Source organism: Pygocentrus nattereri, chromosome 30 (genome assembly GCF_015220715.1).
Source record: "Pygocentrus nattereri isolate fPygNat1 chromosome 30, fPygNat1.pri, whole genome shotgun sequence".
NCBI classification, from domain to species: Eukaryota; Metazoa; Chordata; class Actinopteri; order Characiformes; family Serrasalmidae; genus Pygocentrus; species Pygocentrus nattereri.
The window spans coordinates 372,791-386,455 of NC_051240.1; the positions used below are offsets into that span (position 1 = coordinate 372,791).

The window sequence follows — 13,665 nt, forward strand, 5'->3', positions numbered from 1 at the left end:
TTTTGTAAGCAAGTCTGAGAGCTTTACTGAATCATCTTAAAGTGTTTTGTTAATCTTGACAAATCTGAAAACTAGATATATCTGAACATTGGAGATAATATGTGTTGTTCAAATTGAGAAGTGTGATCTTCAAAAGGAACACATAAAACTGCAAATAAAACAGACAAGACTGGAAATTGAGTTGCTGGAATATAAATTAAAGGTGGGAGTAGTTGCTGTGAGTGTATATCTGTTTTTACCAAGAATAAGGACAAGAAAATTCACTTGTTGGCATTTTTTTTCTTCAGGAAATAAAGAAATCATAAACACAATTTAAATTGTCCTCAGTTTATATTGTAAAGGGCAGATGGGGAAGGAAAATGGGGGAGGGGGGTAATCAATCAGCGAAATAGTGATTGCAGATTGCATTTCTGACAATTCGACCATTTCTGTGTTCAGGTAAATCCACATGAGGTTCCTCCTCATCATTTACTTGGGGTATGGCAGGATGTTGCTCCCTTCTTATGGTGGCAATGTTGTGCAATACCACACATGCCACTATGTCACATGCCCTCTCTGGGGTGACCCTGAGCCCCTGCAGGCACTGAAACCTGGCCTTGAGGATCCCGATCGTCATTTCAACCCTTGCTCTTGTTCTGCAGAGGGTCAGAGTATGGTGTCATCACATACGGCATGCAGGGATACCCTCTGTCTGCAAGGAGGATGCCGTCGTATTGTCCTGTAAGCACACAGGGGGTGCAGTGGTTTAAAACTGAAACAATGTAACAATACACTAAATGTGAACCACACCCATAGCTAAAGTGCCACAGGCTTACCCTGATCAAATTTACTGTATAGTGCAGACTCTCGAAAAATCCTTGCATCATGTACAGAGCCTGGCCATTTGGCTTCAACATTACTAATGTTGGTAGGATCACATATGATCTTAATGGAGGAGAAAATAAGTTTATGTAACGTATTAAATATTAGTCCTTTATTTTTTAAAAAGTAGTAAATTTATGATCAGTACTTGTATATTAATGCTGTGGAAGGATTTTCTGTTTACATAATCCCCTTCATTTTCGGCAGGTGCTTTAATTGGAATGTGGGTTCCATCCATGCATCCAATGACTCTTGGAAATCTTTCACTTCCCATTTGTCTGATAATTTTGTAATCTTTGTTAATAAAGACAAACCTGCAATTCTGTGGAATTCCTCTTTAATGTTCATTAAAGGCTTGTGCCCAGGGAACACCACAAAACTGTATAGCAACTGTTTTAAAGCTAGACATACTTTGCGGACTGACCGACATACAGTTGCCTTGCCTAACCCTGAGTTTTCGTTAACTCTGAGTTTACTTACCCGGTTTGGTCACTTATCCTACTTTCTGGAATACCCCTCTGGTATTTGTATGTGCTGTTTGATGTGTTCATTTTGCTTGTTCCATTCATTTACATTTACGGCATTTGGCTGACGCTCTTATCCAGAGCGACTTACAATTTGATCATTTTACACAGGTAGGCCAAGGCGGTGTTAGGAGTATTGCCCAAGTACTCTTATTGGTATAGTGTTGGGTGCATCCCAGGTGGGGATTGAACCCCAGTCTACAGTGTAGAAGGCAGAGGTGTTAACCACTACACTAACCAACCACAGTATTTGAACTATCCCTTTGAACTGAATACTAGATACAAGAGGGCTAACGAGGGTTCACAAGACAAAGGTGGAAAACAGGTGGACACAATGAAGGGTGGAGACAAGAAACAAGGGACAGAACTGGTAGGAAACCAAACAAGAAGCACATGGACAATAAAAAGTGGGAATCAATCGTGACACTACCCCAACTTTCTAAGGAAAAAAAAATGTTGCGTGTGCGTTAACAGAGAAGTGTAAGTTATTTTGACCTTTTACTTTCAAAACAAAAGTAACCTATTAGAATGTACACACTCAAGCAGAGAAAGGAAATTAAGCTATTAGTGTTTATTTCAGAAAGGGAGATTTTGAAGTAGGCAGTTATGTTACATGATATATGCAGATGAGGTCAAGAAGGCACATATGGTGTGCTTGGAGCTGTTTAATAAAGGCTGAAGGTGGTTTATCTGCAAGCTCGACTCTGTTTCTACTCTGCTACCTGGTAATAATACAACAGTTACAAGCAATTTAATTAGTTTTATTCAACCTAAATAAATACAATTAAATGAACTATTATTAAGCTCAGAGTATTTTTTTGAGTTAAGTAAAACTAGTTTAATTGTTAGTCACCACATGAAGTAATTTTTTTAGGTTGAACTGACAAGCCACTTTTTACAGTGTACATTAACAGTTTTTCCTTTGTAGGTGTCTGTGGTCTGGAAGCTTATTTGGGAAAGACCAAACTGGACTATTCCCAAAAACTGCATATGGCTTCCAGTACATTTTGATGGTTATAGATTACTTCTCAAAATGGTTTGAGGCCCTTCCTTTAAAAAGAACATCTGATGAAGCGGGAAGATATCTTTGCTCCATCATTTACATACATGGCTGTCCTAAACAAATTCTTTCAGAACTGGGGCAGGTAATTGTCAGTTAAGCAAGTGCATTTTTAAGTTCCATTCCATCTAAAACCTGGAAAGCTATTTTGAGCTTTATATGTGGCTTGTTTTATCTTACTATAACTGGAGTGCTCATGATTGTTTTTAATGTGAATTCAAATTGAATGTTCTTTTTATAAATGTATATAATGTTTAGTATAATCATTTGTTTTTGAAGTTTAACCATAGGCTTTGTGAATTTGCATTGAAAGGAGTGTTGTGGCAGCCTTTCATCCACAAACAAATGGCCTGGATGAAAAGACTAATGATAACATAAAGCGATATGCTTCATTATTTGTTATTGTGGCAAAGCGACTTCTACTGCAAACACCTTACATTTTTGGAAGTGGTAGATATTTTCCACTAGATAGTATAGAACCTCACAAATTGGAGCAACAGTGAATCAAAGCATTATTAAATCAATCAATCCATTATTAAACTTAATTTCATGTCCAGAATTTCTTAATCTGAAAAAGCATCAGGAATTCAGGTTCAGTGTCCCAAATTCAGATTCAGAATCACAAACTCAGGTTCAGGTTCTGGTGACACTAATTTAACTCCATACTTAACGCTGTGTGTCTGAAAGGATGTTGCTCCAAAATTAATAAAAAAACAGCTAGTCTCTGTTGCAATTAAACCAGTAGTGAAGCACATAAAAGGCACACCAGTTTCAGCAGAATCAGACTGAACCCCGATCATCTGCTCTGTGTATTGTTTTTCAAGGTGGTTTAGGCTATCAAATTATCCTACCTATAGTTTTAATGCTGGGAGTATCATTTTATGAGGTTATTTAGGCTATCAAATTATGCTACCAATGTTTTTAGTGCTAGTATTGTTGTATGTAGAGATTTAGGATATCAAATAATCCTACCTAGAAGGTTAAACACATCCAGCAGTTTAGAGGAGCAGATCATCAGATTTAGCATATCAAATCATCAGATTTAGGATATCAAATTATCCTAACTATAGTTTTAATGCTGGGAGTATCATTTTATGAGGTTATTTATGCTCTCAAATGATCCTACCCATGGTTTTAACGCTGAGATTACCATTTTATGAGATGATTTAGGGTATCGAATTATGCTACCAATGGTTTTAATGCTGGGAGTACCGTTATATGGGGTGATTTAGGATATCAAATTATCCCACCTATAGTTAAAGATTATAGTTATAATTACAGCTAAAGTTTCTTTCCCCCTTAACACAAACACCAAAACCAGTCTGGGAAAGGAACATACTGTGTTTTAATCTTACATGTCTCCTCAATTTCCTGTAAAGTTAGATCCTATGTCCATCTGGCCAGACATATTCAAAATGCTGATCATCCTGCAGTTCATCAGCATCTGCATGGGGATGTGCAGGATCATCTTGTAGAACCCAGTGACAGGAGCAAAATGCAAAACTGCTTAGTGTACTGCTAAAAGGTGCCAAACGCAGGCATCATAGGCCTGCTCCACAATAGACACGTCATGTGATGTGTACGCCAAAGGTCGCAGCACTTCACTGCTGCTGTTACTTTGCAGTAACACCACAGAAAGGGCATTATCTGAAGCTACTGTCTCCAGAATGAACAACAGATTGTAGAGCTGCCTTGAGAGACCTTGAGGGTTTCAAAGCAGATAAGACCTCTTGGGAGAAAACCACCTTACCTTTCCTGGCTAGATTTCCTATCAGCAAAGCAGGCAGTGGTTGTGCCAGTTCACTGAACGAAGTCTCTGCAAAATCATGGCCGAATTAGGCCCCAAAACAAGCTCACAGCTGTCACTGATGTGGGGATAAGTTGGTTACAAATAGCCTCTACTTTGTTTGGGTCAGGAACACGACTCACTTCTGAGATTATGTTGCGTAAAAATGTAACTTGCAGCTTTTTTGGGTTCAGCTTCATTCCTCATTGCTTTAGAAGGTTAAACACTTCATCGAGCAGTTTGGAGGAGCAGATCATCATGCTTATGTCTTAACACAAACTACAGTGTGATGGCAGTTGATGCTAGGTGCCTTAGTTTGGGCCTTTGTCTCCCTCTAGAATGTTCTCTGGTGTGCAGATGGATGGGGCAATGGCTGTCGTATTCAATACATTTTGTTGTTGCTTTACAGTCTCTAGAAAGGTGAAAGGATGATGTGCAACATCTATAGAAACCTCCGCTGCTTAAGGAAGACCTTTCTCTCTTGTCCTGGCATACCTCTGTATGTAAATTGCTACATTTTTTCAGGGGGTGAGGTTTATTGTGAATGGGGCGATTCTTAGTTGAGCTCTCATTCTGCTTTGAGTTGGTGCGTCTGGTGAAGCCATGTTCAGTACAAGTGTCTGTTTTGTGAAATGATATTGGGAACTTTGAACTAGAGCACTGGTCCTATGGCTTTTCTTTCATGGGGTATCACTGTTGCTAGCAAAAGCAAAGCTAGGGTAATTCCTGTTGAGTGCTTCAAAACATAAACAAAACAAAGAAAGAGAATGGAGGAAAGTGTTTCTCAGCCTTGAACTTGAACAGAATATCCATTTCTCCTGTAGTGCATCGTGAGGCAGTGTCAAGAAAAGCCAAGTCAGTCAAGTAATCTTCTTTTGCTGACTGGAGCTCCATTCAAGAACTCCAGGCTCCTGCAGTTCAACATAGTCTTTGCTGTGTATTTGTAGAAGTTGTCTAGCTTTTTAAAAAGTGCATTCTCCATTCTCATGGTTGGTTCCTTGCGTAGTTTGGCTGGGCATCAGGCTGAAGTGTTGGGATATAAGAATCACAGCAAAGATAATCCCCTGTGCCATTGTCATAACGCATAGGTCTGTCGGTGGGGGAAACAATCATTCTGTGGCAAGTAAGAGTCAAAGAATGCATTGTAATCCTCAAGTAATTTTACATGCTTTAATGCTGCAGACTGTGGAACATATAGGGTTTGCATAGATGGTGTTGCAGCATCAACATGGGAGATGCAGTTTCATTTGTTCTTTCACATAATTGGTAGTACGCACACATATAAATACTTATTTTCTGGAAGTCATCCTACCATCATTTACCTCAGTTGCCTCCAATGCAAGTGCTTCAGTGGCTGATGCTTTTCTCTGCAGTGCCAGTCCTTGTTATTCAGCACTAATGTTGCATGAACATCACAACCTGTTCAACTTTTTAATGCGTAAATAATCTGTGTACTGCTTTTGCCTTAGTGAGAGCTCTAGCAGCTATGATGGCTGTTGAAGCAGATGTGTGTGTATGTGCAGAGCGAGAAAGGCCTAGTATAATCCATAATTTTGGTTTGCCAGACTTGAATTCAGCTTTTGATGTCTTTTCACTGTGCTGTTCTTGTTAAGGTGTAAAGTTTCCCACATACAAAGTAAACTATAAGTCTGTAATATACATAAATGAAACAGCATATAACACCAGGACATAGGTAAGGGGTAGCATCAAAGCTAGGAATATACTAGCAACCACAGTTGATGCCTTTTTTTAAAGGAACATATTCAATATATCCAATACATGGTGGTATTTCCTTGCCTAAACAAACATTTCACCTTTTGCTTTGCCTGTCAGGCTGGACAGCAGTCATGTAAATTACTCAGTCACGTTAACTGAACCCCCTTAAAACTAAATTCAAACTTGTACTGGCAATCTGGATGGACTGCCACACTCCAGAAAGCATTCTGGAGATCACACACAGTGAGATCCTTGGTACTTGGGTTCAAAAGAGAGAACATCTGTTACATCCAAAATGGGTGGTTGGATAGCTGTAACTCATGCTGCATCATCTGTACCAAAATCATACAAATTATTTGAAGGGTTGGCCCTCTTTTCCTGGTCAGGTGTTCAGGACCTCTTACATCAATAAAGCACAATATAGTCTCCCTTCCCAATCTCACCTTAACTTCTGGTCTCCCACAATTGTCCTTACCAATTTTTGATGCTGGTGATATTTTACCTGTGCGTGAGGGTATGGCTAGCCGTTTCTGCTTAACTGCAGCATTTCTATGCAGAGGGTCAGGCGCAGTCACAGCTGTAGAGTCATTGTTGATACCACAGATAAATGAGTCCCTGACCCTTTTGTGTCAAAAGTAATAGTGCCCTTTCTGATGAGATCAGCACTGAGTAAAACTGGTTACACAGGGCAGCAGGGCAGCCACAATTTATTGCCTTTATGAATCGATAACATTGCTTAAAAATGGCATTGTGATTGCAGTGCCGCTGTTTGTCATGTCCAAACATTCTCAGCATCAGTGCCAACTTCAAAACACACAGAAATGTTGGTTTAAATTTCACAGTGTATGCGATTGTAAGGTACTGCCCTCTTATTTGTTAATAAGTATGTCATGATAAAACGTCCACATTTGAGAAATGCAGAATGATACCAATGATACCAGATGACATGCTTTAAGAGTCTGGGTTTATTAACAACTGACAAAGCTTGACAAAGCACCATTGTTATATAAGGCTTCCTGTTCTCCAACTTCTTATTTAAATGTTCAATTTCAATCCTTCATTGTTGGTCACAGGACACTGGCTGGATATGTCTGTCTGTTTGTTTTTATATATTTTTGCTTGGTCAAATGTTCTCAGTCCAGCAGTGACAATGAAGTGTTGAAGAACGCCAGCAACACTACTGTGTCTGATCCACTTGTACCAGCGCAACACACACTAACATGCCATCACCATGTTAATGCTGCCGTGCTGATAATTAACCACCACCTAAGTAATACCTGTTCTGCAGGGTAACAGGGTAAAAGAGGGCTAAATGAGGGCTAATAAAGTATACCAAGAAACAGATGGTCTATAATCTGTAGAGTAATTCTCTAAGTACATCTATATGGTAATGGACCTAGCAAAATGGACAAATAGTGTAGACACAGGAGGTGTACTGAGTGAAGTAGCTGATCTGCGCATATAAAAGATACAAATCAAGTCAAGTCAAACTATTTCTTACTTGCACACAAACAGAAAATGCATACTTTTAAGATCACATTTGACCTACAGCCGATTTGGTCAGACTCTGAAGATGAGACTACAATAGATTCTCAAACTGTCATTATCACTGAGCAAGCTTATCAGTCGGCAGCTGTGACAGAAGAAAACCTAAACAACCTGAAATAGCCAGACACAAACCGAATACCATTCGGCAAACATGTACAACCCCAATTCCAGTGAAGTTGGGACGTTGTGTAAAACATAAATAAAAACAGAATACGACGATTTGCAAATCCTTTTCAACCTATATTTAACTGAATACACTACAAAAACAAGATATTTAATGTTCAAACGGATAAACTTTATTGTTTTTTGCAAATATTCACTCATTTTGAATTTGATGCCTGCAACATGTTCCAAAGAAGTTGGGACAGGGGCGTGTTTATCACTGTGTTACATCACCTTTCCTTTTAACACTCAATAAGTGTTTGGGAACTGAGGACAGTAATTGTTGAAGCTTTGTAGGTGGAATTCTTTCCTATTCTTGCTTGACGTACAACTTCAGCTGCTCAGCAGTCCGGGGGCTCCGTTGTCGTATTTTGTGCTTCATAATGTGCCACACATTTTCAAGGGGAGACCGGTCTGGACTGCAGGCAGGCCAGTCTAGTACCCGCACTCTTTTACTATGAAGCCACGCTGTTGGAACACGTGCAGAATGTGGCTTGGCTTTGTCTTGCTGAAATAAGCAGGGACGTCCCTGAAAAGGACGTTGCTTGGATGGCAGCAGATGTTGCTCCAAAACATGTATGTACTTTTCAGCAGTAATGATGCCTTCACAGATGTGCCAGTTACCCATGCCATGTGCACTAACACACCCCCACACCATCAGAGATGCTGGCTTTTGAACTTTGATAGCTGATAACAATCCAGACAGTCCTTTGTTCATCGACCTCAGCTCTGCTTTTAACACGGTCATCCCAACTAGGCTGGTCACCAAGCTCAGCGACCTGGGAATCAGCACTCCCATGTGTAACTGGGTTTTGGAATTCCTGACAGACCGACCCCAGTCTGTGAGATTGGGCAGTCATATGTCTACCACCATCACCCTGAACACTGGTGTGCCGCAAGGCTGTGTGCTGAGCCCTCTGCTCTTCTCCCTGTTCACCCACGATTGTGTTCCTCTGCACACATCTAACATCTTCATCAAGTTTGCAGACGACACCACAGTGGTTGGCCACATCAGGAACAACGATGAATCGGCCTACAGGGAGGAGATCCAGCACCTGACTTCCTGGTGCACCACCAACAACCTCATCCTGAACACAGGCAAAACCAAAGAACTCATCGTGGACTATCGGAAAACCAAGGGCTGCACACACTCTCCTGTCTACATCAACGGAGCAGAGGTAGAACGTGTGTCCAGCTTTAGGTTCCTGGGAATCCACATCTCGGCAGACCTTTCATGGTCCTTCAACACCTCCCATCTCATCAAGAAGGCACAGCAGCGTCTTTACTTCCTGAGGAGACTAAAACAAGACCGGTTGTCTCCTCAGATCCTCACAAATTTTTACAGATGCACCATCGAGAGCATACTGACCAACTGTGTGACCGTGTGGTACAGTAGCTCCACTGTGGCGGAAAGGAAATCCCTGCAGAGGGTAGTAAGGACTGCTCAGCGCATCACAGGCATGCAGCTCCCTGCCATCAAAGACATTCACCACCAGCGCTGTGTGCGCAGAGCACACAGCATCATTAAGGACCCCTCCCACCCCAACCACAAACTGTTCAACCTACTTCCATCCGGGAGGAGATACAAGAGCATCCGGGCCAGAACCAGTCGGCTCAGGTCCAGCTTCTTTCCCTCCACAATCACTCTGCTGAACTCCACACCTCGCTGATAACACTACCACTCATACTGCACACAGCGGACTATGAACACTGCCTTTCATACTACACTCACCAATCAGAGCTGTTGTTTTATTCATTATTATTACCATCGCACAAATTTAACATTCTACTGCCATGTAAATAACACATCGCAACAGTTATTCAATACAGTGTACATCTCCAACATGTTCATGTATATATCTACACATCTATAATCTATTTTTTTGCATATCTATAAGTAATTTATTCTATATACTGTAATGTTGCACTATGCCTATTTATTGCACACTTGCACACTCTCTTTTTGCACTATTTGCTACTATTTGCACTTCTGGTAGATGCTAACTGCATTTCGTTGCCATGTACTTGTACTGAGTAATGACAATAAAGTTGAATCTATCTATCTATCTATCTATTTTCCTCTTTAGCAGGACACGACGTCCATGATTTCCAAAAACAATTTGAAATGTGGACTCGTCAGACCACAGGACACTTTTCCAGTTTGCGTCAGTCCATCTCAGATGAGCTCGGGCCCAGAGAAGCCGGCGGTGTTTCTGGGTGGTGTTGATATGTGGCTTTCACTTTGCATGGCAGAGTTTTAACTTGGACTTGTAGACGGAGCGACGAACTGAGTTCACTGACAGTGGTTATCTGAAGTGTCCTGAGCCCAGGTGGGAATATCCGTTACAGAATGATGTGGGTTTTTAATGCAGTGCCGCCTGAGGGATCGAAAGTCACAGGAATTCAATGTTGGTTTTCTGCCTTGCCACTTACTTGCAGAGATTTCTCCAGATTCTCTGAATCTTTTGATGATATTATGGACTGTAGATGATGAAATCCCTAAATTTCTTGCAATTGCCCATTGAGAAACGTTGTTCTTAAACTGTTGGACTATTTGCTCACGCAGTTGTTCACAAAGTGGTGAATCTCACCATAAAGGGATGCTCCCTTTATGCCCAATCATGACACTCACCTTTTTCCAATTAACCTGTTCACCTGTGGAATGCTCCAAACAGGTGTTTTTTGAGCATTCCTCAACTTTCCCAGTCTTTTGTTACCCCTGTCCCAACTTTTTTGGAATGTGTTGCAGGCATCAAATTCAAAATGAGTGAATATTTGCACAGAACAATAAAGTTTATCCATTTGAACATTAAATATCTCGTCTTTGTAGTGTATTCAATTGAATATAGGTTGAAAAGGATTTGCAAATCATCGTATTCTGTTTTTATTTATGTTTTACACAAGGTCACGGAAGTTTTATGGCTCACTCTGATTTGGTCAGAGTGTCTGACCAAATCAGAGTGAGCCATAAATCTTCCGCAATAAAAAACAAAAAAGCTTGCTCAGGGGTGATGACAGTTTTGGAATTGCCTAATTTATTACTTCCTTATTTTATTTATTTAACTGTTGTATAAAAACAATAGCACACTCCCTCTGGCGTTCTACTGCTTAAATAACAACTAGACATTAAAATACTAAAAGAGGCTATGAAAAAAAATTAATAAAACAACCAAAAAAAGAAAACAATCAAAACAGAAAAATAATCAGAAAGAAAAAGTTTAAAAACCCTAATAGAAATGAGCAAGCCATGTTTTATTGTCTTGTTTTGATGTGAAATGGATCACTGAAGAGAAACACAGGCTCTTTACACGGTGGCAACAGAAACAAGGGAGCTTGATGCCTAAAACCTAAGAATCAGCTATGTATGCATAACCATTTCATGAATAGCTTTCTGTTGGGCATGTTTTAGAGGCATTGCTCAACTAGTACGTCCTTGTGGATTTTACCTGGGCATGGGCTTGTAGTGGGCCTTTTGATGGGTTGTATGTGGCCCCAAATTGGATTATAGCCATAGGTGGCTGTAAGGCTACAGTCTTGGGCCCTAGTTAGACTAGAGATGTGGGTACTGAGTTGGGTTAGATTTGTTTGCCCCAGTTGGGCCCAGTCAAGTTGCCCATTCATATGTGAGTCCTGCTGGTTGTTTTGTAATTATTTCTTGCATTTATTTTCATTAATATACAAATATAGAATAGTAACTTCCTTGAAAATCTATAAATGACATTTAAATATTTCTAATATGATATTGCAAATACAGACAAAGCAGTACATAACTTTGCCTGTGTTTTTCCCACAATGCTTCATTTTTAACTAAAGAATAAGCACTGAACTATAACTGGTTCAAAATGTTGAAGGTATAAAATATTAGTCCAAATGACTGAGGATTAAGCCTGTAAGCCAGTGAAATTTAAACTAATTTAAAACAGCCACCTAGTCAGGTGGCTAAGTAAACCATTTCCAGCTGTCTATTATTTTATTTTTGATAGTTTTAACTATCCAAACTGTGTAAAACATTTTATTTTGTTGATTAAGCAGTTAGGTTCAGTTTAAGTTCTGATACAAACTTATAGGGAATATGCTGTGTAATATGCAGTTTTGTAGATAGCTAACAGGCTTACAAGCTTGTCAAATGTAGTTAAGCTACAACTTAAATTATTCACTGAATGACTCACTGAAAAATTACTACATACAAAGCAGAAATATGCTACTTGAATGTGTTTAATAAGCTTCAAATATTGGTTTTAAAGCTAGAACTGTCATAAGTAGCATTAAGCTCAGTGTGGATAAGTGACTGTAAACCTTTATTAGCTATGGTGCTAACATAACATTTAAAACACAAAAGTATTAATGGAAATTAGCACTATGACAGCAGAGGCTGCTATTGAAGCTATATCTTTGTTAAACACTGCAATATATGTGCAGGTGCTACATGTTAAAACATTTAAAACTTCATGAAATGACTGGCTCAGAGCAATTTAATCCACTTTAAACTCTGTGAAATTGTAATTAAAAAGTGTAGTCACTTACAGCATTGCTCTTTAAAGTTGCTTTAATTTTTCTCATACTTTTTTATAATGCGATACAGAAAGTTCTGCATACTGTGAAGCTGTTTTAAATTTTGTAGTACACAGTGTTTTGTATAATATCAAATTGAATGTATTAAAATAAATAAAATAAATTGATTTGCAGTATGAAAACATACTTGGCATTTTGTGTTTCATGACGTTGTATTAGAAAAGTTGCCAGTGCCTGTTGTCAATTACACAGTGCGAACATGTTAGAGCAATTTAAAATTTCAGAGAAATTTGCATGTTGGCCCATGGCCACTGTACATAATACATGTGATAACCCACTTGGTGCCCAGGTTTAATGTCCATATTACCCATAAGAACCCCATTTGTAGCCTCCCTTGGTCCCATTATTAGCCCATATAAGGGGACACAGTAAGGGACCCATATGGGGCCAAGCTGGGCTGCAAGTCATGGGCTGGGGGTTAGGGAACTAGCCCTGTGGCTGGAAGGTTGCCGGTTTGATCCCCAGCACCGACAGTCCATGACTGAGGTGTCCTTCAGCGAGACACCCAACCCCCAATTGCTCCCTGGGTGCTGTGGATAGGGCTGCCCACCGCTCCGGGCAAGTGTGCTCACTGCCCCCTAGTGTGTGTGTGTATTCACTAGTGTGTATGTGGTTTTTCACTTCACGGATGGGTTAAATGCGGAGGTGGAATTTCCCCAGTTGTGGGATTTGAAAAGTATCACTTAACTTAGGTGGGGCCAGTGTGAACAATCATCCACTGGTCCCACTTGCAGCCCAGCGTGGCCCCATAAGTTGTCCACATGAGCTAACACTTATGGAGCCCATATGGAACTGAGGAAAAAATTTTATGGGCCCCAACTAAACTGCAGAAAGGGGGGACCAATTGACTGTCCATTTTTAACCCATGTGGGACCCACATGGAAATTTTGCCTGGGTAAGAACTTTAGATGCCTGGTTTTTAAAACAATTCTCTGAACAATTCTAAATCTTAGGCCGGCTTTACACTAAACAGAATTTCTATAAAATCAAGTGTTTATTATCTTATGTTTATAGTCTTTGCTCACTTAAATAGTGATGTGGACATTGTAAACAACCATGGCTGAGCGCTGGAGTGTTATATTTTTTAACCAGGCCTAAACCTTGTAATTCTCATCATCCATGATTTAATTCAAGCTAGCACTGACCAGCTGTCTCTCTCTTTCATTTCTGCGTCTATATAAATACTCAGTTAGATTTGGTACTCAGAGCTGTGGTATGTGCTGCCTGTGGCATTTTTAAGCAAAGTAAAAGAAATCCGAAAGGCTTCTGCCACTGTTTAAAGCTGCTGATTGTGAACAAAAACAAGCACCGAGAATACTTACCTCAATAATTTTGCCCTGCCATTGCAACAACACACCAAGGCTTAGAATATTCATATTTAGCCTACATGAAACAGCAAGTTTCCCCTCTAAATACTGCACTGCTATTGGCAGAGG

General features: G+C 40.0%; 1 pseudogene; it reads right to left on the reverse strand.

Annotated features, from left to right (window-relative positions):
* Positions 1 to 376: 376 nt before the first annotated feature.
* On the reverse strand, positions 377 to 11,169 carry LOC119262916 (annotated as a pseudogene).
* Positions 11,170 to 13,665: the final 2,496 nt, after the last annotated feature.